General features: G+C 43.5%; 1 protein-coding gene across 5 annotated transcripts in view; it reads left to right on the top strand.

Moving 5' to 3' along the window:
- Positions 1-26,876, top strand: part of PTPRN2 (protein tyrosine phosphatase receptor type N2) — a 766,821-nt gene that overhangs the window by 68,526 nt on the left and 671,419 nt on the right. Inside the window, exon 1 of one of the 5 annotated variants that reach the window (XM_047094890.1) lies at positions 17,051-17,173. The exons of the other annotated variants lie outside the window; for them this stretch is intronic. The gene's annotated coding sequence lies outside the window, so the exon portion shown is untranslated. Of the gene's footprint in view, positions 1-17,050; positions 17,174-26,876 lie in introns of those variants that run through there. 5 annotated transcript variants of the gene reach the window in all.

The raw sequence follows: 26,876 nt of genomic DNA, 5'->3' as shown, positions 1-26,876 counted from the left end.
ACAGAATCCAAAGCAGATTCCTGGCTCTGAGCTGTCAGCCCAGAGCCTGACGTGGAACTCAAACTCATGAACCATGAGATCATGACCTGAGCCAAAGCTGGACGCTCAACTGACTGAGCCACCCAGGTGCCCCAAGGTTGGGAACCTTCAAAGATCTGGCTGGTGCTGAGATGTGTCGCAGAATCGGGAAGAAAGCACTTCCTGGGGTCTGAGCTGACTCTGGGCAGGCGCTGGTGAGGGAGGCAGGGGCACCAGGGAGGGCACGCTTCGTGGAGATGGTGAGCTTCCTTGGCACATGTTGACTTCAAGCGTCCACAGTGTGTCTGGGTAAATAGGCAGGTGGCTATAAAGACATAGATGCAAATGAATAAAAGTATTCCTTAGTAAATTGTGGCTCAATAAACAAAATTATTTATTCCTAACATATCAACCTAAGGTATATATTAAACCATTCTAGTCACAGAGACAAACAACTTTAAGAATGTTCCTCAGTTTCTGTTTTCTTTCCAATTCTTACTAGATGTGCATGTGCATTTCCTTAGAGTTTTATCTTAAGCAGAGGCAGGGCTTTACCATAAGCTTCACTGCACCCTCAGGTCCATCATGTAAGTGATCATGGTTCTGTTGGCCAGGGCTTTTTAGTGGTTTATTACAGTTTTACATGTTTGCACATTTAGAGACTGTTTTTGGCCCTTACCTATGGTTCTCGACTGTAATCTCCTTACCGCACTCCTACTCCACGCTGTATTCCCTCTGATTCTCCTCGAGCACTTGCAGTGCCTCAGGAACAGCATGCGAGGGCTGGATCTGTCAGTCGTTGTAGCACGTGGTTCTCCATCTGATCTTTGTTCCACTTGTGGACAGCTTCTACTGAACCCTGTCAGTCTGCTGGTTGCTTCACACGTACCCAGCTGGAACTTGAGTGGCTTCTACAAACTCTAGGGTGCAAGGATGTCCTGGCTACCGTGGGGTGCAGGGTCTCTAACAGACTATGCAGTTCATGGTTTTAATGTCTCTCTGCTTCGTGGAAACACAGTACACATTGTTCCTGATCCATGAATGCAGTGCATTTAATTAATGCTTTCCATACATTCAGGTGTTACTGTAACCAGAACATGAGTCCCCTGAGGCCCATTTATGATCCACCTTCCCTTGGAACAGCCCTTTTTTTTTTCAAGTTTATTTATTTATTTTTGAAAGAGAGAGGAAGAGAGGGAGCATGTGTGCGAGTGCAAGCTGGGGGAGGGGCAGAGAGCGAGAGAATATCCCAAGTTGTCTCCACGCTGTCCGCACAGAGCCCAACACAGGCCTCGATCCCATGATCCATAAGATCGTGACCTGAGCCAAAACCAAGAGTCAGACGCTTAACTGACTGAGCTACCCAGGTGCCCCTCAAATAGTCTCTATTTTGACTTCACAGTTGCCCCAGTCATGCCACTTTGGATTTGTGTATTTTGGCCCCTTCTTAGTTTTTATTTGTTTCCTAAGCTCCTGGTTGCTTTTTCCCAGATGTCTCTTTTCTCATCCCCTCTGGACCTCACTAATACCATCTGTTTATCAAGTCCCACTCCTAGGGGATTTCTTCCCAGAATGCAGGCTGTCAGGCCCCAGACATGGGGCAACCTTGGGCCCTCCTCCCGCAATGGATGTCGGGTGGCTCCTGTTACAGCCTGTGAGTGGGCAGGAGCTTCTGCTGTAGTGCAGGGGGCTGTGGCCAGGACTAGGCTGCAAAGGGCAAGGACCCCAGCATCCTTGTCCTGCACATGGAGCTGACCACAGGGCTCGGGTGGCACTCGGCAGTGCCAGAGTGGGATCTGTGCAGCTAGCCAGGAAGTAGACCGGGAGGAATGGGCTGGCTAGGGATGTGCTTGGAAGGCAAGTCTTCTCTGGGGAGTGAGGCTCTAACCTCCCATGCTTTGCCCCAGGACCTTGCTGTGGGCTTTCGGAATCTCAGAGAGGAGCAGCAAGTGTGGCAGCCCCAGGACTCTGCACCTGAAAACACTGCAGTCTTGTAAGGGTTTGCAGCAAGCTAAGTCCTCTCTGACCCCTCTGGCTACTGCAGGGGCATAGACACGTGCCATGGGAATTCCTGGAGGGAGAGCTTCCTCTGGCTGGTGTCAGTGGGTGCTAGACAGGAGCAGGGCCTTTGACCTGGGGCTTGGGAGGGTGGTGGAGAGCACAGGTGTTGTCAGGGGCTAGCAGGAGCTGCCAGTAATTCCAGAGAGGTGGAGACAAGTCTGGAAGAGAAAATTGTATCCTGCCTGAGAATGTGGCAAATTCCAGTTTTAATTCCTTCGCTTCTTAGTGGCTTGTGGATGGAGCTTCTTGTTGTCGCCAGATAAAAGGGCAGGTTTGGAGACAGGTGGCCAGGCTGGAATCAGACTGAGCTACTGTGGAGTGGGAGACCAAGGGTAGAGGCTCCAGTGGTGCTGTGTCCTGGTTTCATGAGTGCGAGGAAACACACGGAGCTGGCCACCTGTGTCTTCCTTGTTCCTTTGCAGAGGAATGGATTTGCACTGCACACAGTAGGAATCGCTTTGGGTCTGACACCTAACCATTTCTCGTGCCTACCTCCCCGTGTCTGCTGGGAGTACCTGCATTCCTAGAAGTGGGCAAAGTGCCCTTGACCCTTGGGCCAGTCTGCTCGCCCATTGTCTCTCATTGAGCCCTGCTCCCGAATTTCGTAGCTGCTTTTCTGGAGAAACAAAGCAACTATCACTGCTTCGTGCAGCCCGCGGAGGACAAAAGTGTTGCGGACCGCCCACGTGTAGGGGCCACGCTGTGCAGCGTCTGCCCTTGAGTCCTGCTAACATGCAGCTACACCTTCACCTACGCCAATGCCTGGGCTCAGTGGGGGTGAAGAAGCACCCCTGCACTGGCCTGCATGAACGTCCTGTGAGAGATGGTTGAACCAGTTCATTCACCAGTCCACGTAGACTCCTGAGAATATTAACTGTAAGTGGTGCACGTAATTTTTGGTTATCCACCTTGATGCGGAGGACCCACAAGTCAAAATGCAGCATTAGCTGAGATTAAGAGTATTTATATAAGTGCTTGATCTCTTGTGAAAATTAAGTTTATTTCCTGAACGTTGTCTTTGACAGTGAGGATGGCCTGGGAGAAGGCTGGGTACTTGAGTAGAGATGGTATGCAAACAAACAATTGAAAATCCCCACAGATATTCCTGTTTGCAGAAGGAGGTAGAAAAGTGTAATACAGGGGCGCCTGGGTGGTGCAGTCGGTTAAGCGTCCGACTTCAGCCAGGTCACGATCTCGCGGTCCGGGAGTTCGAGCCCCGCGTCAGGCTCTGGGCTGATGGCTCAGAGCCTGGAGCCTGTTTCCGATTCTGTGTCTCCCTCTCTCTCTGCCCCTCCCCCGTTCATGCTCTGTCTCTCTCTGTCCCAAAAATAAATAAACGTTGAAAAAAAAAAGTGTAATACAGATTAATAATTATTAAAAGTCATTCAAGAGTGATTTTTTCCCTACATAACCCTGTTCTCAAATTGTAACTGATTTTTTAAAATCAAAGATCAAAAAGCCCAAACCATTGTTACTTGACCTCTTTTTTCCTAGTATTTTTCCCACACTTAGACATGTTTTATGCATTTCTAAACATAATTGTTTTAAGCATTTTCCCATGTTATTTCATGCTATTTCTAAATATAACCTTTAACAGTCATTTGGGGCCCTAAAATTAATGTGAAAATCACAATCCCCTTTAAGTTCTAGAAAATGTATTCATCCATTCCTTCACTGTTCTGTGAGGAGACTTTTGTTGAACAAGTGTCAGTGCCAGTCTTCTGAATAATGCTAATGGTAAAGCACTCTGCTCACCCCACCTTCTGGGGGAAGAGGAAAGCTCAGGCTCAGAGTTCAGGATGGGTGGGAGGAGAGTGAAGTTCTAGGCAACACTTAACTCAGTTTTTACAGTCTAGTTTAAATGTAGCTTTTTCACTGAATCTTCCCTGATCTTATTATGATGGTTGTTTGTATCTGTTTCCCTCCCCCAGGGCAAGGAAATTTCCTATCACCTATGACCCAGTGCTAGAACAGGGGAGGGGTTGGTGTTTTATTCAGTCTATTCAGCTGCCCTGTATCTTCCTCACTTAGGCAGTGTGAGGAAGATGGCGGCCTTCAAGAGTCCTCACCTGCCATGTCCAGACAAACCTTCATTGTCAGTAGGGCTGTGTTTGGTAGGCTCTCTGCCCATTGGCATTCATTTTAGAAGAAATGAAATATGTAGAGCAAGTTAATTATGGGGATACGGTTTATAAAAATATCACCTTCCAATCTAACTTCCAAAGAATTGATTAATCCAGTGGTAATTAGACAGCCTTGGAGCATAAACATGCATGTGCGCGCACACACACACACACACACACACACACACACACACCTTTCCAATTCTCTGTTGCAAAGATAGCATTGATATGCAAGCTATAAAATTAGCATACAGTCAGAAAACACAGCACAGTGCCAGTCAGATATTCTTGTACAGTTCCTACATAAAATATTAATGTAATCCAGTAGCACATTAAAAGAATACTGTGTCAGAACCAACTGGGGGCTCATTCCAAGAATAAAGACTGATTCAATAGTAGGAAGTTAATACAATATACCATATTAATGGGTTAAAGAAGAAATACAGGTAGTTATTTATAAAAAGATCTGAGAAAATTCAGCATCTATTTGTTGATAAAGTTTCTTAATAAAATAGGAATAGATGGGGGCACCTGGGTGGCTCATGAGGTTGGGTGTCTGACTCTTGATTTCTGCTCAGGTCATGATCTCACGGTTGGTGGGATTGAGCCCTGCATCAGGCTCTGTGCTGTCTGCACAGAGCCTGCTTGGGATTCTCTCTCTCACTCTTTCTCTGCCCCTCCTCCCACTCATGTGCTTGTTCTCTCTCTCTCTCTCTCTCTCTCTCTCTCTCTCTCAAAATAAATAAATAAACCTAAAAAATATCGGAAGAAAAGGAAAGTTCCTTAATGTGAGAAGTTATTTAGATAGGTAGATAAATTGATAGAGCAAGTGTTAGAACTCAGCATAATGGCATGGATTTCAGTGTTCATCTGTGCATACATGTGTTGACATATAACTATTAGCTATCAACTGTCATCTAGCACAGCTTTGGTGGTGCCAACCTAGGAGTTCTCACCCTTGCTGCTGGGAGCTTTTGTTGCTGGGCGCCACCTGGGAACTTTTAATAGCTTCTGTTGTCTCCATTCTTCTTTAGGTCATTCAAATCAGAATCTCTGGGATTGAGACCACTGTATTAGAAAATCAAAAAATCTGAAAAATATAAGAGGTGTAAAACCAAAAGGAAGAGACAGTATGATAATTATTAATAGATGATATGGTTATATGCCTGGAAAACCTAAATCCATTGAATAACTACTGACAATATCTGGTGGGGTGACTGGTTACACATTTAATGTAGAAATGAAGAGCTTTCCTATGTATCAGCAACCAACAGAAAACACAATGGGAGGTGCTTAAACCGTCTGGAAATAATCTGAAGGATGTTCAGGTCATGTATGAAAACCCCTCAAATTCTGCAGAGGGACTTCTGCTTCTGAGTATGGTGACTGGTTTGCATAGGCCAGTTTTACCCCAAGGCTAATAGAAAAGCTAGATAAACGGCAGAAAACTACCATTGGAAGATACCAAAGAGTTATAAAAATAACCGAGATCGCAGTTCAGGTGACTCAGCATCATTGTATTTGCCAATCAATAATCAATGCTGGCATAGGGAGGGCAAGAGAGAAAGCAGCTGCTGGGGGTTTAAGAGTGGTCATTCAGGGTCTGCCAACATGTGAACATGCTGGGAGACACCCTAGGCTTTTAGTCAGGCCCTCTGGAAGGCTGGGACTATGGCAGGAGAAAGGATGGATAGGAATAACCCCATCTGTGTTGAGCCTGGCCACTGTACTGCTGGCTGTCAGAAGTTGAAGAAAAGACCTTTATGGGCTAAGATATCAGCTTGAGTCTCTTCCATTCTTCACACACAATATCAGCCTGTGGTAAAAATTGCCATGCCTTTTAAGTGATAGGACCAAGAGAAAACAGGCAGACAGCAGAGACAGATGCAGAGGTGATCCAGGTATTGATGTCATCAGGCTTTGACACTGAAAGAAATGGTGATTAATATCTTCAAAACAACAGTTGATACATGGAGAATTTCAGAGAGGTATAACTATAGAAAAGAACCACATGGAAATTCTAGCACTGGAAAATGCACTCCCTAGATTTAGGAAAGCAGCCTATGGGTTTAACAGTGGAGTGGACACAGTGAAAGTGAATGGGAAATATGTCAGGAGACCATATCCAGAGAAAGGAAAGGATGTAAAAATTGAGAAAGACAGGGGCGCCTGGGTGGCGCAGTCGGTTAAGCGTCCGACTTCAGCCAGGTCACGATCTCGCGGTCCGTGAGTTCGAGCCCCGCGTCGGGCTCTGGGCTGATGGCTCAGAGCCTGGAGCCTGTTTCCGATTCTGTGTCTCCCTCTCTCTCTGCCCCTCCCCCATTCATGCTCTGTCTCTCTCTGTCCCAAAAATAAATAAACGTTGAAAAAAAAAAATTAAAAAAAAAAAATTGAGAAAGACATATATGGACATTATAAAGAGGTAACGTACTGTAGACTGAAGTCCGCAAAGGGAGAGGAGACAGAATGGACGGAAGCAGTGTTTGAAAGGGTAAAAATTAATAGGTTTCCAAAACGTATGAGAGACATCAGGCAAAAATTCAAAAAACATTATGAATCCTAAGAGGAACACATACACACACACACACCCGGGAACAGTATAGTAAAATTGTTGAAAATGAAAATTTAAAAATATGGCCTAAACACAGAGACAAGGCATGTAATGTCATAGGTTGTGGTAAGACTGTGTGGGAGACGGAATTACTGTCCTCCTACACCTTCCTTTCTACCTGCATACTTGGCCTGTTGCTGAGTGTTTGTGTTATAGATGGTGCTTCATCCCCTTGTCTTATCTGGGTTCAGCTGCTGGCTTACATTGGCCAGTCTGATGAGGAGGGAATAAGAGAGGTGCTGATCTTGACACTAGGGACCTCTCCAGCTCACATGATGATTGTTTTAAGTCAGTGGGTTTTGGGGGTGGTTCCTTATGCAGTGGACAGATGACTTCAACAGTTGGGGGCAACTAGAAGATGATGGAATGATAGCTTTAAAGAACTGAAACAAAGTAACTGCCAACCTAAAATTCTATTCCCAGAGAAATGATCTTTAAAAAGGAGGTGAAATAAATGACATTTTAAAACCATCAAAAAATAGAGAGGCTGTATTATTAGCTGTTGTGACTAAACAAGTACTAAGTAGAGATCTTTGGGTAGAAAGTTTGTGGCCCTAGAGGAAGCGCAGTGGTGAAGGGCCTGAAAGGCCGTGTAGAGGAGGTAGACTCACAGAAAGTCCAGAATCTCCTCTAAGAAGCATGAAGACAGCTGGATAATTGGCAAGACAGCATTTCTGGGTAGGGAGGTTTAATGTTGTATTATGTCAGTTCTTTCTGAATTACTTTTATGTTTAAGCAGTCACAGTACAACATTAAAAGAAATTCTGTTGGAATTAAGCAAACTCATGTTCAAGTTCATGTTGAGAAGTATGTGTGCAGCTGAACAAGGAAGTATGGAACAGAGCTGTTGTTTGTTGGGTGTTGACTGACCATCCCACGCTGCAGTGCTTTATGATGACGGGGCGTTCAGCCCTGAGTGGTGGTGACCACAAATAGATAGACAGATTGAAGGAAAAGAATAGAAAGTCTAGAAATAGACTCAAATGCATATGGATATTTAGTATATGATAATGATGACATTTTAAATCGGTGGGGAAAAGATGTATTATTCAGTAATGATTTGGGGACAACTGGCCAGACATTTGGAAAATACAGAGCTGGGTCCCTCCCAAACTCCTTACCCCAAAATAAAATCCAGATGGTTCAAAGATTTAAAGTATAATGGGATTTTGTAAGTACTAGAAGAGAACTTAGGGAAATTTTTAATAATTTTGAGAAAGAATAAATACTTTAAGACAGAAAACCCATTATCTATGAAAATTTAAACTTTTTTTCAAATTTATTTTTATTTTAAAAATATTTTTGAGAAAGAGAGACAGAATGTGCACACACGTGTGTGTGAGCAGGACAAGAGGGAGACGAAGAGAGAATCCCAAGCAGGCTCCATGCTCAGCACACAGCCCAACTTGGGACTCGATCCCACAACCATGAGGTCATGACCTGAGCCAAAATCAAGAGTCAGATGCCTAACCAACTGAACCACTCAGGCGCCCCTAAAATACACATACTTTTAAATTCACCAGACCCACTCACTCCTACGAAATTACACGATGAACATGTTAAGCATATGTGTAAAGAATCAAATGTAAGATGATTCTCTGAAACACTGTAATAGAAAAACCATGAACATCTTAAATATACTTCAAGTTAATGGTTCATCTTGAAGATGGAACTGCATCTGTGCTGATGTAGAAAGACCTCAAGACGTTTTGAATGAGAAACGAAGATGCAGCTGATTCCATATTAGAAAAAAAATGAAATTGGACTTAATTTCTTTTAGAAAAATCAAGTCCTATACACTTACATGTGAAAGGCAAAACAACAAAGATTTTTAGATGCAAATATAATGATGTGACCTTAGTAGACAAAGATTTTGAAAAAGGACATAAAAAGCACTAACCACAAAGGAAAAGATTGATAATTTCAAATATGTTAAAATCAAGAACATTTCTTAATTAAAAAGACATGAAAAGGAGAGTTAAAAGACAAGTAACAGAATGGGAGATTTTTAACACACATCACTAGCAAAGGTCTCATATTCAAAATATATAGAAAATCCCCCAAAAAATCATTAAGACAGAAACAATCAAGAAAAATTGGCATAATGTTTTAACTGGACCTTCTAAGGTCTTGTTAAATGACAGAGAAATATACAAGATGGTGTTGACCCTAATTACCAAATTGGAGAAATGAAATTGAGCCACATGAAATGCAGGAGATCAGCTACTCAACTGGGCAAAACTCCAAGTTCACAAAGTTTGGATGTCGCTGAGAATTCAGAGCATGAGAACTCAGGTCTGGTGGTGGAATAAACAAGGAGTTAAAAGCAAGATCAGCCCCTGTTTGTGTGACCAGTATGTGTGTGTCCCTGTGGGAAGACATTCTGAAGGATGCCAGGAATCACCTGGCAGCAATGTGTACATTGGGTGACTGGAATAGGAAGAAAACTTGCATTTTATCATAAATTCTTTTTTTGCTGTTTTTTAAAATCTTTATTTTTGAGAGAGAGAGACAGAGGGCAAATGGGGGAGGGGCAGAGAGAGAGAGAGAGAGAGAGAGAGAGAGAGAGAGAGAGATACAGAATCTGAAGCAGGTTTCAGGCTCCGAGCTGTCAGCATAGAGCCCCACGCAGGGCTCAAATTCACGAACTGTGAGATCATGACCTGAACTGAAGTTGGATGCTTAACCCACTGAGCCACCCAGGCATTACCCCCCCCCCCCTTTTATTTTTAATGGGAAGTCACCTTACACTTCTACAATGCATATGAAAACCATATAACTTCAAACATTTAAATGAAATGCAGCCTTCCCTGCAGTGTATTTCATTAGTACAGTGTTGTGTCTTGCCTTTATGTGGTTGAGGAGAGAGAATTCAGGGGAACATTCATTCCTCTACAGGGAGGCAGGGGTCTGCATGGTTTCAGGACTATTTCAGGACATTCTTCTGCATGCTGCTGAGGTTGGACGCAAAGGGACAATCTACTGAAGTTATTTCTGGAAGCCAAAGTAATTTTGTTAATCTTGTTGTTAATTGTTGTTAATCTTGGCAAGTGTCCTGAAGGCAGTACTTTGCAGGTGTGATAAGATTGACATAGATCAAAGTATGTGCTGGGGGTGGCCGTAAGTGCCTGAATGGACTGCAGGCCCCCTGCTTCCTGGGAGAGAGGAAGCTTCTGCCCGGTGCACATCTACCATGTTCATTGCAGTGCTTATTAGCATATTGTGGAGTGGATCCCTCTATTGCTGTAAGTTCTGCGGTGATCTAGAGTAGTTGTTTTTCTTGTTTTAATCAAGTGAAACAATTTGTTAACTTACTGTTTCTGCGTGTTCAGCAGACAATAATTAATATTTTTACAACCAAGAAGTAGTTTATATGTAAGTTTCCCTTTTAAGGAAGAAAAAATAAAATTCAAAGAAATGCATGTGATTTCATTGTGAATTCACATAGGAGCCACACTTGTTTCTCCAGGGGTCAGATGCGGTACTGAGAAAAGAGGGGTTCTCTGAAACCAGTGTCTTGGTTCCTTCTCTGCCTTTCAACAGCCTTTGGTAACACAAGAAGAAAAATCTTTGCTGAGTCATTAGTGTAGCACATGTTTACTGAGCACCTACTATTCCTGGCATTTTGTAGGCAGTAGAATGTTAACGTAAGCAATGCTCCAGCCTTTCTCTGTGATGTCCACTCCGAAGAAGGGAGCAGAGAAGAAGAAGGACATCTGTATGTCTGTCTCCTCCCTCCTTCCTCCCCAAGCTTTGCAATGCCTACAGCCATGTCCTGGGATCACCTGTATGCTCCTGAGTCCAGAGGGTGACACAGGTGAGGACCAGTGGCCAGGGAGGTTCTCAGTGCCACAGGGCAACGGCTGTATCACAGCCATCTGTGCAACAACCTTCTAGAGAAACTGCCCTGAGCTGACTTTTCGGTGTTTCACACCTGCCACCACCTCTGTTACCTCCCAGCCATCCTTTAAATCATACACGTTTGAGGTTTTTTAAAGAACATTTTGAAGCTGGAGATCAGGTAACATAAGAACACATCATTTGGTCACAACTCTATTGGCCTCATGTTATTAAGCATGTGGGACATGCTTAAAAGGTCTACTATGCAAGACATGTGGTCCTGTGGATGAATTATAGGGATAAGCTGGGGCCAGGACATGAAGGGGAGAGGGCCTGCCAGGCAAGCTCTTTGTCACACAGAACCTCCTCCCTGCTGCAAGATCAGTGATTTTCCAGGTAAAACCTGCTGCTTTTCAAAGTGAGCAGTGAGCACAAATCAGGTTGGTCGGTAGGTGTGCAGTGAGTAAGAGGAAGAAGGTGGCAGATAGTTGCTGCACTCACTGTAAAGGCTATTGGAAATTGGGTCTTTCTGGTTACATGTTTGGAGAAGGAAGTAAGGGATGCGTGTGGTGATGATAATATACCGGCACCACCATCTCTTTAGTCTGTCTCTACTAACACAGCGTTTGAGGTTGTTCCTAGCTGTGCCATCTTTATTTTACTTACTTGTTTTAAAAATGTTTATTTATTTATTTTGAGAGAGAGAGAAAGAAAAAAAGAAAGAACAGGGAGGGGCAGAGAGAGGGAGAGAGAGAACCCACAAACTGTAAGATCATGACCTAAGCCAAAGTCAAATGCTTAACTCATTGAGCCACTCAGACACCCCCAAAATTAGAATTCCTAAAAAAGAGGGGTCAGAGCCCACATCCCAGGTCTTAGCCGAGACACCTGATGAGTTACACCTTAGGTGTGTGGATAAACCAGAGATAGAATCACTCTTTCAACAATGGCAAGGGCCAGGCCTTGGTTGGATTAAGCAATCTGGCCCCAATCTGGCTGCCTATTCAAGGAGGAAGGTAAGAAGGTAAAGCCAACCAGGGCCTCTGAAGTTTCATACATGATATCTGGTGTTCAGTTTTCAAGGATGAATGGCACAGACCAAGGCACAAAAACCGATAACAAAGAATGTTTATAGTTATTATACTTATCACATTAAAGCTTTAAAATAATTGTGTTGCTATGTCCAAGAAAATAGATGACAAGACAGAATATTTTTTAGGGAAATGGATTCTATGAATAAAATAATCAGATAGAAATACTAGCACTGAATTTAAAGACTTGGTGATGGATGTAACAAAAGATTAAACGTGGCAGAAGGGCAGATCAGTGAGGTGGAAGTAGGTCAGCAGGAAATAACCAGGCAGAATAGCAGAGCAGGGGCACCTGGCTGGCCTCAGTTGAAAGAGTGTGCAACTTTTGATCTCAGGGTCATGAGTTTGAGTCCCATGTTGGGTGTAGAGATTACTTAAATAAATGAATAAATAAAGACTTGAAAAAAAATAACAGAGCAAAGCTGATAAAAACTGTATATGAATGTGGGACATGCTTAAAAGGACATGCTTATGCATGTCATGTAACTGGAGTCCAACAATAGGAGAGGAGATGGTGCAGAAACAATATTGGAAGAGATAATGTGTGAGATTTCTTTTTAAAACTTAAGAAAAATATCAAACCTTGGATATTAAAAGATCTAAATAGCCATTTTATAGGCGTAAACAGGTTGAATATTGGCAGTTTTATATGATTCCACATGATAGAATGAATTCAAATCAAACCATACCTTTAATATTATAGTAAGATTAGTAAAAACCAAAGTTGAAGGGAAAATCTGGAAAGCATCCAGAGAAAATATCTGTCAATGTAGAAATATAATGCTCACTGAAATTATTTTTCAAATATAAAGGTGAAGTACACATGCTCAGACAAAACTTAAGATACTCCATCAAGAGAAGACTCTTACTGAAATACTAAGGGTTCTTCTGACCAGGAAAATCTCCCCTCATAGAAGCAAGGAGATGCAGGAAGAAATGGAGAGCAGTGGGAGAGGCAAGTAGGTGGTGACACATACAGGTGCTGGCTGTGTGGGAGGGATGTGTTCTCAGGTTCTGGCACCATGTGGGATGTAATGACTGTGTTACGCTGTGATAAGTCAGGGATCCTGTTGTAAAAGAATAGCTAGCTGGCTAAGGGAGAAAAAGAAAAGGAAATAATTAGAATACTCAATCCAGAATAAGGCAATCAGGAGAGAAAAAGAGGAAATGCAAAACAGGCCAGACAAATAAGAAGCCAGTGAGTGATAGGATGGTAGGTGCAAACCCCAATACACCAGTCACTGTGCTGAAAATAAATGGGCTAAATATTTCCACTAAAAATGAAAGATTACCATTAAAAACTAAACCATATTATGTGCTGCTTGCAAGAGACCATCTTAAATGTTGGGCTATAGAGGACAGGAAAATAAAATGGAAGAGGATACCATAAAAACACCTAAAGAGCATTGGCATAAGTGTACTAGTATACAAAGTCGATTTTAAGATGGAAGCATGTTCAGAGATAGAAAGAATCATAATAAAACATAAGAGTCAATTGACCAGGGATGCACAGTATTATAGATTTAATGCTCCTGATGTAACTTCAAAATATATAAATCAAAAAGATAGAAAAAAGTGCACAATCACAGTTCGACTTTAGCATATTGCTCTAAATAATTGATGCAACAAACAGACAAATAACAACAATAACTCAGTAAATGTACAGAAGATCTGGAGAACAGGATGAGCAAAGTTCACCTCAGCGACACACACAGAACACTGAATCCCTCCAAACAGAATATGCATTCTTTTCGAACGTGCATGGAATATTTACTAAAATTGACCGTATGTTGGGCAAAAAAGATTCTAAAGATTTAAATCACTAAAAATGTTTTTATGACTTGAGGAGTTAAGATAGAAACCAATAAAGGAAAGTTAATAGAAAATCCCTAAATGTTTGGAAATTAAATACTCTTCTAAATACCCTATATCTCGAAGAAGAAATCTCAGTAGAAATCGGAAAATAGTTTGAACTGAATGATAATGAAAGTACAGCATTAAACTTTGTGAGATGCAGCTAAAGCTACGGTTGGAAGGAAATAATGATCTTAAGTGCTTTATTAGTAAAGAAGAAAAATTGAAAATAATATACATATCCATCACAGGAATTTAGAAATACAGTAGGAAATTGAACTTTAAATAATAAAGAGCAAAAAATAATGTAGTAGTAGAAAATAAATATACAGCAGAGAGAATGAACAAAGCCAATCATTGGTTCTTTAAAAAGATTTTCATGTAGATTTCTGACAAGACTGATCAATAAAAAAGGGAAGGACCAAACTACTTATACCAGAAATGAAAAGTGAACATCACTATAAATCCTACAGACATCAATAAGACAATAAAAGAATATTATGAACAATTTTGCCTATAAATTCAGATAAAGTGGCAAACTTAGGTATATATGTTTTTTTATTTCACTCTATGATTCAGCAGTTTTACTCCCAAGTATATGTTCCTGACAGAAATGCATACTTATTAGATATACAAAGGATGTGGACAAGAGTGTTCCTGGTTAGGGCGCCTGGGTGGCTCAGTCAGTTAAGTGTCTGTCTTCAGCTCAGGTCATGATCTCATGGTTTGTGGCTTTGAGCCCTGTGTCAGGCTCTGCACTGACAGTGCGGAGCCTGCTTGGGATTTTCTCTCTCCCTCTCCCTCTGCCCCTCCTCCCTCCTCCCTCTCTGTCAAAATAAATAAATAAATTTAAAAAAGGAAGAGTGTTCCTGGCAGTCTCATTTCTAACAGCCCCAAGCTGGAAATATGTCTTATGTGTCTATCATTTATGTACAGAGGAATGTGTAAATAACTGTGGATTTTCACACAATGAGATATAAAACACCAACTACTGTTACACAAAGCAGTGTAGATAAATCTCACAAACACAATGTTGAGCAAAGGAGCCAGATGGAAAAGAGTACACACAGTGTGATTCCATTTATATAAAGTTCAAATGGTCAAAGCAAAGCTTCAGTGCTGGCATTTAGAATGATGGTGGCTGAATGGGGCGGGGCGTGCTTCTGGGTTATGGATCTATGTTTCAGTGGGCGTGTTCATTCCATAAGAATTCATCAGGCTGGACACTTCTCAGAATGTGTGAATTTTTTTGAATTGCATGTTATGTTCTAATAAAAGATTTATGAAAATATTTCTGTAGCTGTGGTTTGCTTTCATAACACTTTAAACATATTCCAGGGGCCATAAAAAGTATTTTTATAGCTGATACTCACAGAAAAGCTTTGCAGAAGGAGACTCCAAGCATAAAGTGACCTTTACCCTCCAGTTAGGGATGGGGCCTGAGCCAGTGTCAGCACCCCTGCTGCAACTCAGCCTCTGTCCTCTGCTCCCAACTCCCTTCAACAACGGCTTGTCCCAGAGGTTTGTTTTTCCCAGCTGGATAAGTTTAGGTGCTTATTTAGGGAACATATCTATACTTTTTGAGCGCCTGTCATGTGTTAGCCACTGTGCAGGCACTTCCATACATCACTGCCTTTACTCTGCAAGATATTACTGGAGAGCATACATTGACCATGTCTCCTGAGTTGCATCTTTCTCTTCTCCTTCCTGTTCCATGAGAGGTACGCATAGTCTGGGGAATCTGAAAAATGTACCTCAGTAAGTGAAGGAGAACATTCCAAGGCCCTGGCTATAGCAGTTGATTCAGGAAGGGTCATGTGATCCATGCTGATCCATTCAAAGTGAAGTGTAGGACTTTCAGAGAATTCTGAGGAAAGACCCCTTTTTCTACTCAGGTAGACAGGATGGCAGGTGTGACAGTGTGCCACCACAATCAACCCAGGGATGGAGCCAGCAGGTGACTTCCACGACACAGTGGGCAGATCAGAGAGGAGAAAAGAGAGCAGACCACGGGTGACACAGTGGAGCCATTGCAGGTGGCTCCCCTGAAATCAGCCCTTTCCTCTGGATGCTTTGATTAAGTGAACCAACATACTCCCTGATTTTAAGCCAGTGTCAGTGATACTTTCTCTGACTCAAAACTGAAAACATCCTAATTGTTACAGAGATGAAGATTCTGGTTAGTTCTGATTTCTTCAAAATCACACAGCTAACAGTAATAGAGTCAGGAATCGGAGCAGAAGTTTTTCTCAATCCAAGCCCTTTTTTCCACTGAACTGTCAGTGAGGCACAAGTTGCTGGCACTAGGTGAAGCGGTCCTAGCTCTTGGAGCGCGAAGCCATCCCAAGGCAGCTGAGACCATGTTAAGCCATGCAAGGATGCATTTGCCACTGAGTGTTCTTGTCAGGTTGCTCAAACTCATTCTCACCTAAACTCAGTAAAACAGACCCAGACCATCACCCCTCCAGGTCTCAGAGGCCACTCCACTTGGTAGCAAGGGCCAGGCAACAGCCTTTGCTGCATTCCTTGTGCAGTTACCACTCAGTGTGATTCTCCTGCCTGTTGGCGTCCTTGCAAAGCATTGTAGTTGAAGCAAACTCCATGTTGCACAAGAAGGCTTTTTTCCCCCTCATGTTGTCTTAAGGAGTGCGTTGGCTAGGTCTGGGGAAAGTCCTTAGTCTTTGCCCACTGTGGATCCTTCATATTCTACCCCCTTGCTCTTCTCCCTGTAAATGATTGCTTTTCTTTGGAGATTTGGGCTTGACATTTCAGACCCCATTTTCTCACAATCCATGGCATATTATGGGAACCTGCTCCTGCATCTGTTTGAATTTAAATTGCATTTAAGTGAAAGCCTGTGAATTTAGTGAAAGATAAGAAAACCAGTCTACCCTGGTCTTTCCGTACATTTGCATGCTTATAGTTCTGGACTGGAGCATTTTCCTCTAGGACAGGACTCTGCTGTTTGGAACACTGGTGTGGGCATGCCTGAGCACTGGGCAACACAGTAGAAGATAGCCAGGGTAGGATTTCAAGCTGGCTGAGACAGGTGGGGGCCGGGTGCACCTACAAAATCTGTGGAAGCTGAGGATCAGGACCGAGGACTAGAGCTGATGGCCAGCAGGCAGGAAGTGAGGATCATTGCAGAGGTGGATGGTGAAGGGCGAGCCTAAGGCAGAAAGCCAGGAGAGCAGGCACGTGCTGGAGCTCCTGTCAGCATTGAATCGAGTGAGCATGATCCTGAGTCTGCAGCAGGAACAGATACTAACGAAGGACTGTGCTCACTGCCGTCCTGGAGGTGTCTTGGTAATGGGCCATTTTTATGGATCTGCTAGAATGTGCCGTTGATTCTGATATGAATATGCTCTTCCTGGAGACACTGAGAAGCCTGTCCTGTTGAGAGAAGTGACAAACCGTGTTCCGAGTGGCCTTGGAGCTGAAAGCCCTTCCTCTGGGTAGGCTCTGCCCAGGACGCAGGGACAGCCAGTCGCTGATGTGTCCTTGGTATGGCCCGTGTTACCCACCAGAAAGCATGGACTGGATCAGAAGGTGCATTCGTCAGTAGCAGAGCAACGGTATGAGAATATTATGAGTTAATAACGAAAGTAGCCGGAACTAGGAGTCGAAGCCTTGGGTCCAAGTACAGGCTCTGTTGCCAAATGACAAGACTTTCTGGTCTTGTCACCCCAGAATGATTTCATCCGATCAGGTTGGAGTTTGTAGAATAGCCCAACTCTCCCACACCACCTTGGCTCTTTTATGGCGGTGAAGATGTGCTGACACTAGGTGGCAGAGCACAGTACATTTCTGTTTTACCGTTGTTCTTTTTATTGCTACAAATTTATTGCTAGAAAATAGTTGTTTTTATTGGAAAAGACTTTGAAAGAAGTGGTTAAGTAAAATACAAGGACAAACGGACTGAATTTTCTCGGCGAAATCAGGAATGAAAAGTTTTAACTGAACTGTGACTTCCTTCCCTTTAGGTTTTGTACGCCTAGCCCTCCAGATCTGCCACAGTTCACACAGGGGGTTTGCTAATGGGAAATTACCTACCTTTGCAAAATGGAGGCATGGCAAACTATGAACATATGATGCATACTGTATGCCATTGACATGATTTTTTAAATTTATTTTTTTAAGTTTCTATTTAAATTCCAGTTAGTTAACATACAGTGTAATATTAGTTTCAGGTGTATTTAAAATGATATTTATAAAGAGTTTTCTAGGGGAAAGGCAACTCTTATGAAATGATGTGGGGTTTTTTTGTTTGTTGTAAAGATTTTATTTTTAAGTAAACTCTATACCCAACATGGGGCTCAAACTCACAACCCTGGGATCAAGAGTCATATGCTCTACAGACTAAGCCAGCCAGGCACTGTTCTTATGAAATGATGTTAAATGAAAAAGGGAGCTATACAATTTTATAAGTAATGTGATCTCCTGTACGTAAAGAATGCCCAAGTGGGAAAAAAAGGGAAGTATACCAGAATGCTAATGGCAATTTCTCCAGTTGGTGGGTTATGAATAGTTTTAGTCTTCTTCTCTATATTTTCTCTGTGTGTCTTAAAAGAACAGCCTAAGTGACTTTCTGGAAAGGCTTTTTTAAGGGTCTTCCCATTGCTCTCTCTGAGCTGTAAAGAACAGTCTCTTTCTCTCCAGTGTTCTAAAGCACACCTTTCCTTCTATGTATTCAGCACCTATGATTCCCCACATAAAAAAGTTACTTTTTAAATTTTGGCCTGAAATACAGTGCTTGGCTTCCACATCTGTCTTGTGGGAGCCAGTTTCATATGTGGCTCCTGTTTAAAGATTCTCAGCGGGTTTCTTGGGTTCCAGAACACCCTATTTTAACACTTGATTTGAGGTTAAGAGAACCACTGAAGTTTGGAAACCAAGCAAAATTTAAGGCAGATTAGATACTGAAGCATCAACTAGAGAGGAATAGGATTTTAGCCTCTTTTCCTTTTTTAAAAATTTGTCATGTTAGCTAACATACAGTCTACAGTGTGTTCTTGGTTTTGGGGGTAGATTCCCATGATTCATCGTTTACATACAACACCCAGTGCTCATCCCAACAAGTGCCCTCCTCAATGCCCATCACCCATTCCCCCCCCCCCGCCATCAGCCCTCAGTTTGTTTTCTGCATTCAAGAGTCTCTTATGGTTTGCCTCCCTCTCTGTTTGAAACTATTTTTTCCCCCTTCCCTTCCCCCATGGTCTTCTGCTAAGTTTCTCAAGTTCCACATATGAGTGAAAACATATGATATCTGTTCTTCTCTGACTTATTTCACTCAGCATAATACCTTCCAGTTCCATCCACGTTGTTGCAAATGGCAAGATTTATTATTTCTCATTGCCAAGTAGTATTCCATTGTATATTAAACCACATCTTCTTTATCCATTCATTGGTTGATGGACATTTGGACTCTTTCCATAATTTGGCTATCGTTGATAGCGCTGCTATAAACATTGGGGTACATGTGACCCTATGAATCAGCACTCCTGTTTCCTTTGGATAAATGCCTAGCAATGCTATTGCTGGGTCATAGGGTAGTTCTATTTTTAATTTTTTGAGGAAACTCCACACTGTTTTCCAGAGCGGCTGCACCAGTTTGCATTCCCACCAACAGTGCAAGAGGGTTCCTCTTTCTCCACAGCCTCACCAACACCTGTTGTTGCCTGAGTTGTTGATTTTAGTCACTCTGACCAGTGTGAGGTGGTATCTCAATGTGGTTTTGATTTGTATTTCACTGATGATGATTGACGTTGAGCATCTTTTCATGTGTCTGTTAGCCATCTGGACGTCTTCTTTGGAAAAGTGTCTATTCATGTCTTCTGCCCGTTTCTTCACTGGATTATTTGTTTTTCAAGTGTTGAGTTTGATAAGTTCTTTATAGATTTTGGATACTAACCCCTTATCCAATGTGCCATTTGCAAATATCTTCTCCCATTCTGTTGGTTGCCTTTTAGTTTTGATGACTGTTTCCTTCACTGTGCAAAACCTTTTTATCTTGATGATGTCCCAATAGTTCATTTTTGCTTTTATTCCCCTTGCCTTCAGAGATGTGTTGAGCAAGAAATTGCTGCAGCTGAGGTCAAAGAGGTTGTTGCCTACTTTCTCCTCTAGGGTTTTGATGGTTTCCTGTCTGTCTCTTTAGCCATTGGTGCTGGGAGAACTTGACAGCAATATGCAGAAGAATGAAACTGGACCACTTTCTTACACTATACACAAAAGTAAACTCAAAATGGATGAAAGACCTAAATGTGAGACAGGAAACCATTAGCCTCTTTTCTGATGGTAAATCAGATAGGACTTTGTCAGTGCATAGTTGCGGGTTCTTAGCTTCAACCAGCAGACCTGTTCTGGTCCCTCAAGCTTGCCCTTTGTGTGTGCTTCTCTCGCTGTACCTGCAGGATGGTCAGAGGGCAGCTCTTGTCTCATCTCACCCAGCCAGGCTTCCTCCGTCCTGTGTGCTGTCCCTATCCAAATCTGCTCTCTATGTGGATCTGTCCCTCCCCTTCCTTACCTGACAAGTCTGCTTGGTCCCCTGGTTCATCCAGCCCACCTTTCTAAGAGCGTCTCTCTGATCTGCCTTCCCAGTTCCCGCTGATAAGCTTGTTGCTGCTGTGTGCCCTCGGTGTGCTTGGATGTGCCTCTAGGTCAGGATATACCTCTTGTGCTATTTTGTTGTATTAACATATTTCCATATTTATCTCTACCACTGTGTCAGTCAGGGTTTCCAGAGAAACAGAACCAACAAGGTGTGTATGTGTGTGGGGTGTGTGCATATGTGTGTCTGTAAAGAACTTTATTTTAAGGGATTGGCTCATGGGATTGTAGGCGCATAAGTTCGAAATTTGTAGGGCAGCTCTGAGTCTGCAAACTCAGGCAAGAGTTTCCTTTTCCAGAAACCTCAGCCTTTGTTCTTTAGACCTCCAACTCACTGGATGACGCCCACCCACCTTACAGACAGTAATGCCCTTTTACTTAAAGTCAGTGATAGTGGTTGGCAGTCACATCCACACCTATGCTGGTGTTTGTTTATTATTTAAAAAAAAAATTTCTCTTTTAATGCTTGTTTATTTTTGACAGAGAGAGAGAGAGAGAGAGAGAGACAGAGCATGAGTGGGGGAGGGGCAGAGAGAGAGGGAGACACAGAATCTGAAGTAGGCTCCAGGTTCTGAGCTGTCGGCACAGAGCCCGACATGGGGCTCGAACCCACAAACCGTGAGGTCATGACCTGAGCTGAAGCCTGACGCTCAACCGTCTGAGCCACCCGGGCGCCCCTGCTGGCATTCTTTGAAATAGCTGGGTGTGACAGCTTCGCCAAGCTGACTTATGGAACTGACCGTCCAGGGCTAGCGGTGGGCCCCTCCGGCTGCACCGCTACTTGTTTAAACGTAGCAGAGACTTACTGAGGAGGAGCAGGCTGGTCTGTAATTCATCTTCACCTCCAGCAGTTACGGTCCGTCTCTGGTTTTGCATAGAACAGTGTGCACTTGGCCGCTCAGAGCCAGTGCGCTGTGATTGCAGACCTCAGAGCAGGAAGTGTTAGTGGGCAGAGTTTCTGGCAGTCGTGCCCCACCTTGCTCCTTCACTGGACTCCATTATAGCTGATAGAGAGTCCGTATGGCTTCCTGTTTTATCAGCGCTTTTCCTCCGCTTGGGCGGCCGCTTACTCAAGCCAAGCGGAGAATGGGCCGCCCAGTGAATAGAACCGGTGATAACCTCTCACCCTGCTGCCCGGGTCTCTGTGTCCGTAGGGAGACATTGTGCGCAAGGCACAGGGCACTCCTGGGCCACGTGTCAGTATGCATCTCCTCTTGTGAAAACCAGCCGGTGTCTTCGGGTGGTCAGCCGGGAGGGGCCCAGCGGGAGGGCCTTGGGGAGGCCGAGCCACTTCTAAGCCCCCAGACCTTGAGAGTGCTCTTTATGCTCTCTGGTTTCGTTTTCCTCGTCTACAAAGTGCAGGCGAGAAATCGCAACCTCAGAGGGGAGCGTGAGGATCAAGTGAAACAAAACTGTTGGACACAGAGACTCCGTGCATCTTTGCCGTCCTTATTCCAGCCTGGCCCTGATTCTCTGGTCTTCCCGGTAGCGTCACATCTCTGCTCCTGGATTTCCTCATCTAGAAGAGGAGGGAGCGAGACTCATCTCCAGGATCCTCTCCTTTAGGAGAGTCCTGGCTGAGCAGAGTGCCGTGAAGACACACAGTTTGGGACTTGCTGATGGGACACTGGAGGCCACTGGGGGAGGGGAGGGGCATCCAGCGAGATCCTCACAGACTGCTCCTGCCCACTGCCTCAATGTCCAGAGGGTCCCCGAAGGCCCTCAGGCAGCTGTGGCCTGCCCTGTCGTGGGGGAGTGCCCACAGCGGGCACAAAGGAGATGCGGTTGTAGTTTCTCACCACTCCTCACCAGTGGTCTGTTTCTCGGGGTTAACTCCCCACTCAAGCCTTTCCCTGTCTTCACAAGTGACAGCGTTTGGGGTTAACTTGCATAAGGACCCCCACCTCAGGCTTTCTTGTCTTGCTTGTTGCCTTGGGCTGACTAGCAGAGAAGGCCGCTCTGCCAGATGAGACTGGAGGTCCTGTCCAGGAGGCTGGCCTGCGCCCTACACATGCCCCGCTTCTCCCTCTGCCTTTGGAGAAGCAGTCAGGAGCACACGGCGCCCGTCCATCTTGTCTTCCTCTCCACTTGCCATGCTGGTGAAATCCAGACACATGGGACCTGAGCATGTTCCGGCTGGCTGAACCCAGTCACTGTGACGGGGTCTGGTTGGTGGTCACCCAGAGGCCTGCGCTTCCTGCCTTGGGCCTCGCTCAGTGCCGCACACGGCAGCATTTCAGGTGGCCATTTGCCGCTTCAGGGGGAGTATGGGTCTCTTTTCTTCTCCTCCCCCTCCGCCTTCTCTTCCTCCTCCCCCCTCCTTCCTCTTCCACTTCTTCCTCCCCTCCCTCTTCTTCCTTCTCCTCTTCCTCCTTCATTTTTGAGAGAGAGAGAGAGAGAGAGAGGGAGAGAGCATGAATGTGGGAACAGGGGAGGGGCAGAGAGAGGGAGAGAGAGAATCTTAAGCAGGCCTCATGCTCAGCACAGCCCAATTCGGGGCTCAATCTCACGAACCGTGAGATGGTGACCTGAGCTGAAATCAAGAGTCAAACCCTTAACCGACTAAGCCACCCAGGCACCCCAGGTCTCTCTTCTTCTTTTTCCTTGTTTCTATCTTCCTTGTATTTGACTTTCTTTGAGACATGCAAGAGTTTGTGCATACATCCGAAATGAGGATCTGGCAGCATTCAGAGTTTTCCAGCTCCCTTCTACGTCCAGATTTGTAATTCAGGAAGTCAGATGGTGTTTTGGAGCTTCCACTGAGGGGATTTGCTGATGCCTCTCCATGTGCATATTACAATTCACTCAAACCAAAGCATCCCATTTCTCCTTTTCCAGACGTGTGGGAAGCTGTCTTTGCAGATTGAAAGCCCGCTGGGATTTTTCATCTGTAGTTTTTCAGTGTTGTAGATTTTTCTTGGTTGCAGTTGAATTTCCTTGTAGGCCAGTGATGACACGGTTGTCGATCTCTGAGGCAGGATTCAGTAAGCTTGTGAAATTAATGAATTCTAGCAAAATTGCATGTTAACGACACTTCTTCTGTAGATACTCTTGGAATAGTGGATTTTCTTGGAGTATTTCTGTGATGAACCTTCGTTGCTAATGACCAAATTACCTCCTTTAGAGTAACTTGGTCTCAGGGCGCCTGGGTGGCTCGGTGGGCTAAGTATCTGACTCTTGGTTTCGGCTCAGGTCATGATCTCACGTTTGTGAGTTCAAGCCCTGCATTGGGCCCTGCACTGACAGCATGGAGCCTGCTTGGGATTCTCTCTCTCCTTTTCTCTCTGCCCCTCCCCAACTTGTTCTCTCTGTCTTTCTCTCAAAAAATAAATAAATAAGCTTAAAAAAAAAAGAGGACCTTGGTCTCTAATCTCAGTACCTGTGCTGTGGAATATTGCACATATCTGGTAGTGAAGGAGGACCTACGTTGTTTATAGTTAAGACAGCTGCATTTCTTTACTTCAGACCTTAGGGGTAATAGTGATTCCTTATTTTCTCCACAGCTATTGATGAATATGTGGCAGAAAAATGTTTGATCACTACTTCTAAATGTAAGAATTTTAGATTTCAGTTATATACCATTTATATCAAACAGAACATATGGCTCTCAAAGCAGCACAGAACATATTGGAGAGAAACCCAGTGATTTGCTCCACTATTCAGCTGCGTTTTTTTTTCACTTTCATGGAAACCATAAGATTGTTTTTGTGTTTCAGATCAAACATGTTTTTGAGCAAAGAGTACATTACCCAGCTGTCCTAAAAGCCATTACTTATCACTGTTCAAATTTAATCTGAGCCATCTGTTACATTTCTTTCTTTCCATTTATTTTTGAGGCACAGCATAGGAAAGCTGCTTCTTGACATATCTCTCTTGGACAAACTACAAAAAGGAAAATATGTCAGAAACTTTAGATAACGTTTTGTTGATGTATTTTGCATAAAGAATTAAAAGTTATATTTCATTTAGAATTCAGTAACCCTGTACTCTTACCCCAACTTAAAATAGATTTGAAGACTCTAAGTAATAAAATGAATCTTATATTGATATTTATTAATGCAGTGGGTCTCAATAATATGCAACAAGTTAAATTCTTCCTTTTAATTGTGATTCAATTGAAATTTTTATCTGAAGACCTGAGACTAAATTATAGTATGTAATGCATGTACTAGTGTATTACTAACTGGTAATGTGACTGGTAAATGTTTATAACTGGTTTATTTTTACTCTCAAACCTGGAATAAAAATCTGAGCCACATAGGCTTAAGGCTATTTGAGAATTGTCACTCCAGAAATGAACCTGAATTCACTTAGTTTTATCAGAGGAAGATCTTGGCAGAATTGGGCATGTGGCTGCTTTCTGAAAGCTGACAGGCTTTGGAAATTCTAGGAAGATAATGGGTAGAATTTCTCTGCATGGCTCTGTTGGAACCTGGAGTGCTTTATTCCTGAGGCTGTAGTCCCCATGGTTTCTCAGTCTGTGACACAGCCATGCTGGGGATGTGGACACATCTCATGAACAAAGATGGGGCAGGGGAAGACTGCCCCACTCCATCCACAGTCACAGCAGATACTGTTGTTTCACCAATGGGGATGCAAGAGAAGGGAGATGAGACTCATTGCTTAGGGGTTATTTTTCCAGAAGCCCATTTGATAGAGAGTGAAGGTATTGTTTTCATGATTCACATTATGACAGCCCTGCTCTTTGGGAAGGGAAAAACAACTCAGAAATTATGTCTACATGTGTAAGTTGATTGGGCATAATATTCATCAAGCCTTCCTTTCTTGAAAATACCTCTTTAATTGAAATCCGCTTTGCAGATATGCTGATCTCATTTGTCTTTGATGAAGAGGGAGGCACATGTGCTGACCTCACTGCTAAAGAAGTCCTGGACACCTCCGCCCTCAAAACGACAAACCCGAGATTTGTGTTCCAAACAGAGCCCCTGAGGGACCGGGGTGCGAAGGTCAAAGGGAGCTTGTGCTGGGCAGAACCCGCTGCATGGAGGGCTTTCTCTACATTCTCTTCACGGCCTCTCCACACTGCTGTGCTCCGGGGTCCCAGGTGTTGCCTCACATGGCGTGAGCTCCTTTTTTCCTGCTTTGGGCAGAAAGACAAAACAGTGCCTATTTGGGGAGAACGAATGCTTTCTTTGTTCCTTGCTCACTTACTAAAGTGCTTGTACACGAATGTGGCAGGAACCTGTTATAATATGGCGTATTCCCGCTTACCTTTGGAGGCTTTTTTAAAAGCTTTTATTATCATCCCAGTACAGTTAACATACAGCGTTCTATTAGTTTCAAGTGGACTATACAGTGATTCTGTGCATTCTTCAGCGCTCATCACGACATGCACTGTTAATCCCCTTCATCTATTTAACTCATCCCGCCACCCACCTCCCCTCTGGCAACCGCCAGTTTGCTCTCTAAAGTTAAGAGTCTGTTTCTTGGTTTCTCTCTCTCTTCATCCTTTGCCCATTTGTTTTGTTTCTTAAATTGCAAATATGAGTGAAATCATATGGTATTTGTCTTTCTCTGACTGACTTATTTTTTTTTAATTTTTTAAAATGTTTTTATTTATGTTTGAAGGAGAGAGAGACAGAGCATGAGTGGGGGAGGAGCAGAGAGAGAGGGAGACACAGAATTTGAAGCAGACTCCAGGCTCTAAGCTGTCAGCACAGAGCCCGATACGGGGCTCGAACTCACAAACTGTGAGATCATGACCTGAGCTGAAGTCGGACCCTTAACCGACTGAGCCACCCATGCGCTCCCGACTTAGTTTGCTTAGAATAATACTCTCTTGCTCCATCTATGCTGTTGTAAATGGAAAGATTTTTTATGGCCTAGTAATATTCCATTGAATAAATATACACCGCATCTGCTTTATCCATTCATCACTGAGTGCATGGATACTTGGGCTGCTTCCACAGTTTGGCTATTGTAAACAATGCTTCAATAAACTTGGGGTGCACGCATTCCTTTGAGTGAGTGTTTTTCTACGTTTTGGGTAAATACCCAGTATTGGAATTACTGGATCATAGAGTAGTTCTATTTTTAACTTCTTGAGGAACCTCTGTACTGTTTTCCACAGTGGCCACACCAGTTTGCATTCCCACCAACAGTGCATGAAGGTTCCTCTTTCTCCACATCCTCACCAACGCTTGTTGTTGCTTGAGTTGTTGATTTTAGCCATTTTGATAGGGGTGAGGTGCTAACTCACTACAGATTTGATTTTCATTTCCCTGATGATCAGTGATGTTGAGCATCTTTCCATATGTCTCTTGCCCATCTGGATGTCTTCTTTGGAGAAATGTCTGTTCATGTCTTTTGCCCATTTTTTAATTTGATTATTTGTTTTGGGGGTGTTGAGTTGTATCAGTTTTTTATAAATTTGGATACTAACCCTTTATCAGATAGGTCATTTGCAAGTATCTTCTTCCATTCAGTAGATTGCCTTTTGCCTTTGTTGATTGTTTCCTTTGGTGTGCAGAAGGTTTTTATTTTGTTACAGTTACAATAGTTCATTTTTGCTTTTGTTTCCCTTGCCTCTAGTAAGAAGTTGCTGCGATGAATGAAAAAGAAGTTACTGCCCGTGTTCTAGTCACTGCCTGTGTTCTCTAGTATTTTTATGCTTTCAGGTCTCACATTTAAGTCCTAATACATTTTGAG

This window comes from Lynx rufus, unplaced genomic scaffold (assembly GCF_022079265.1).
Source record: "Lynx rufus isolate CCGP_SWC_20201006 ecotype Redwood Valley unplaced genomic scaffold, mLynRuf1.p SCAF_4, whole genome shotgun sequence".
NCBI classification, from domain to species: domain Eukaryota; kingdom Metazoa; phylum Chordata; class Mammalia; order Carnivora; family Felidae; genus Lynx; species Lynx rufus.
This window is presented reverse-complemented; position numbering and strand designations above follow the sequence as displayed.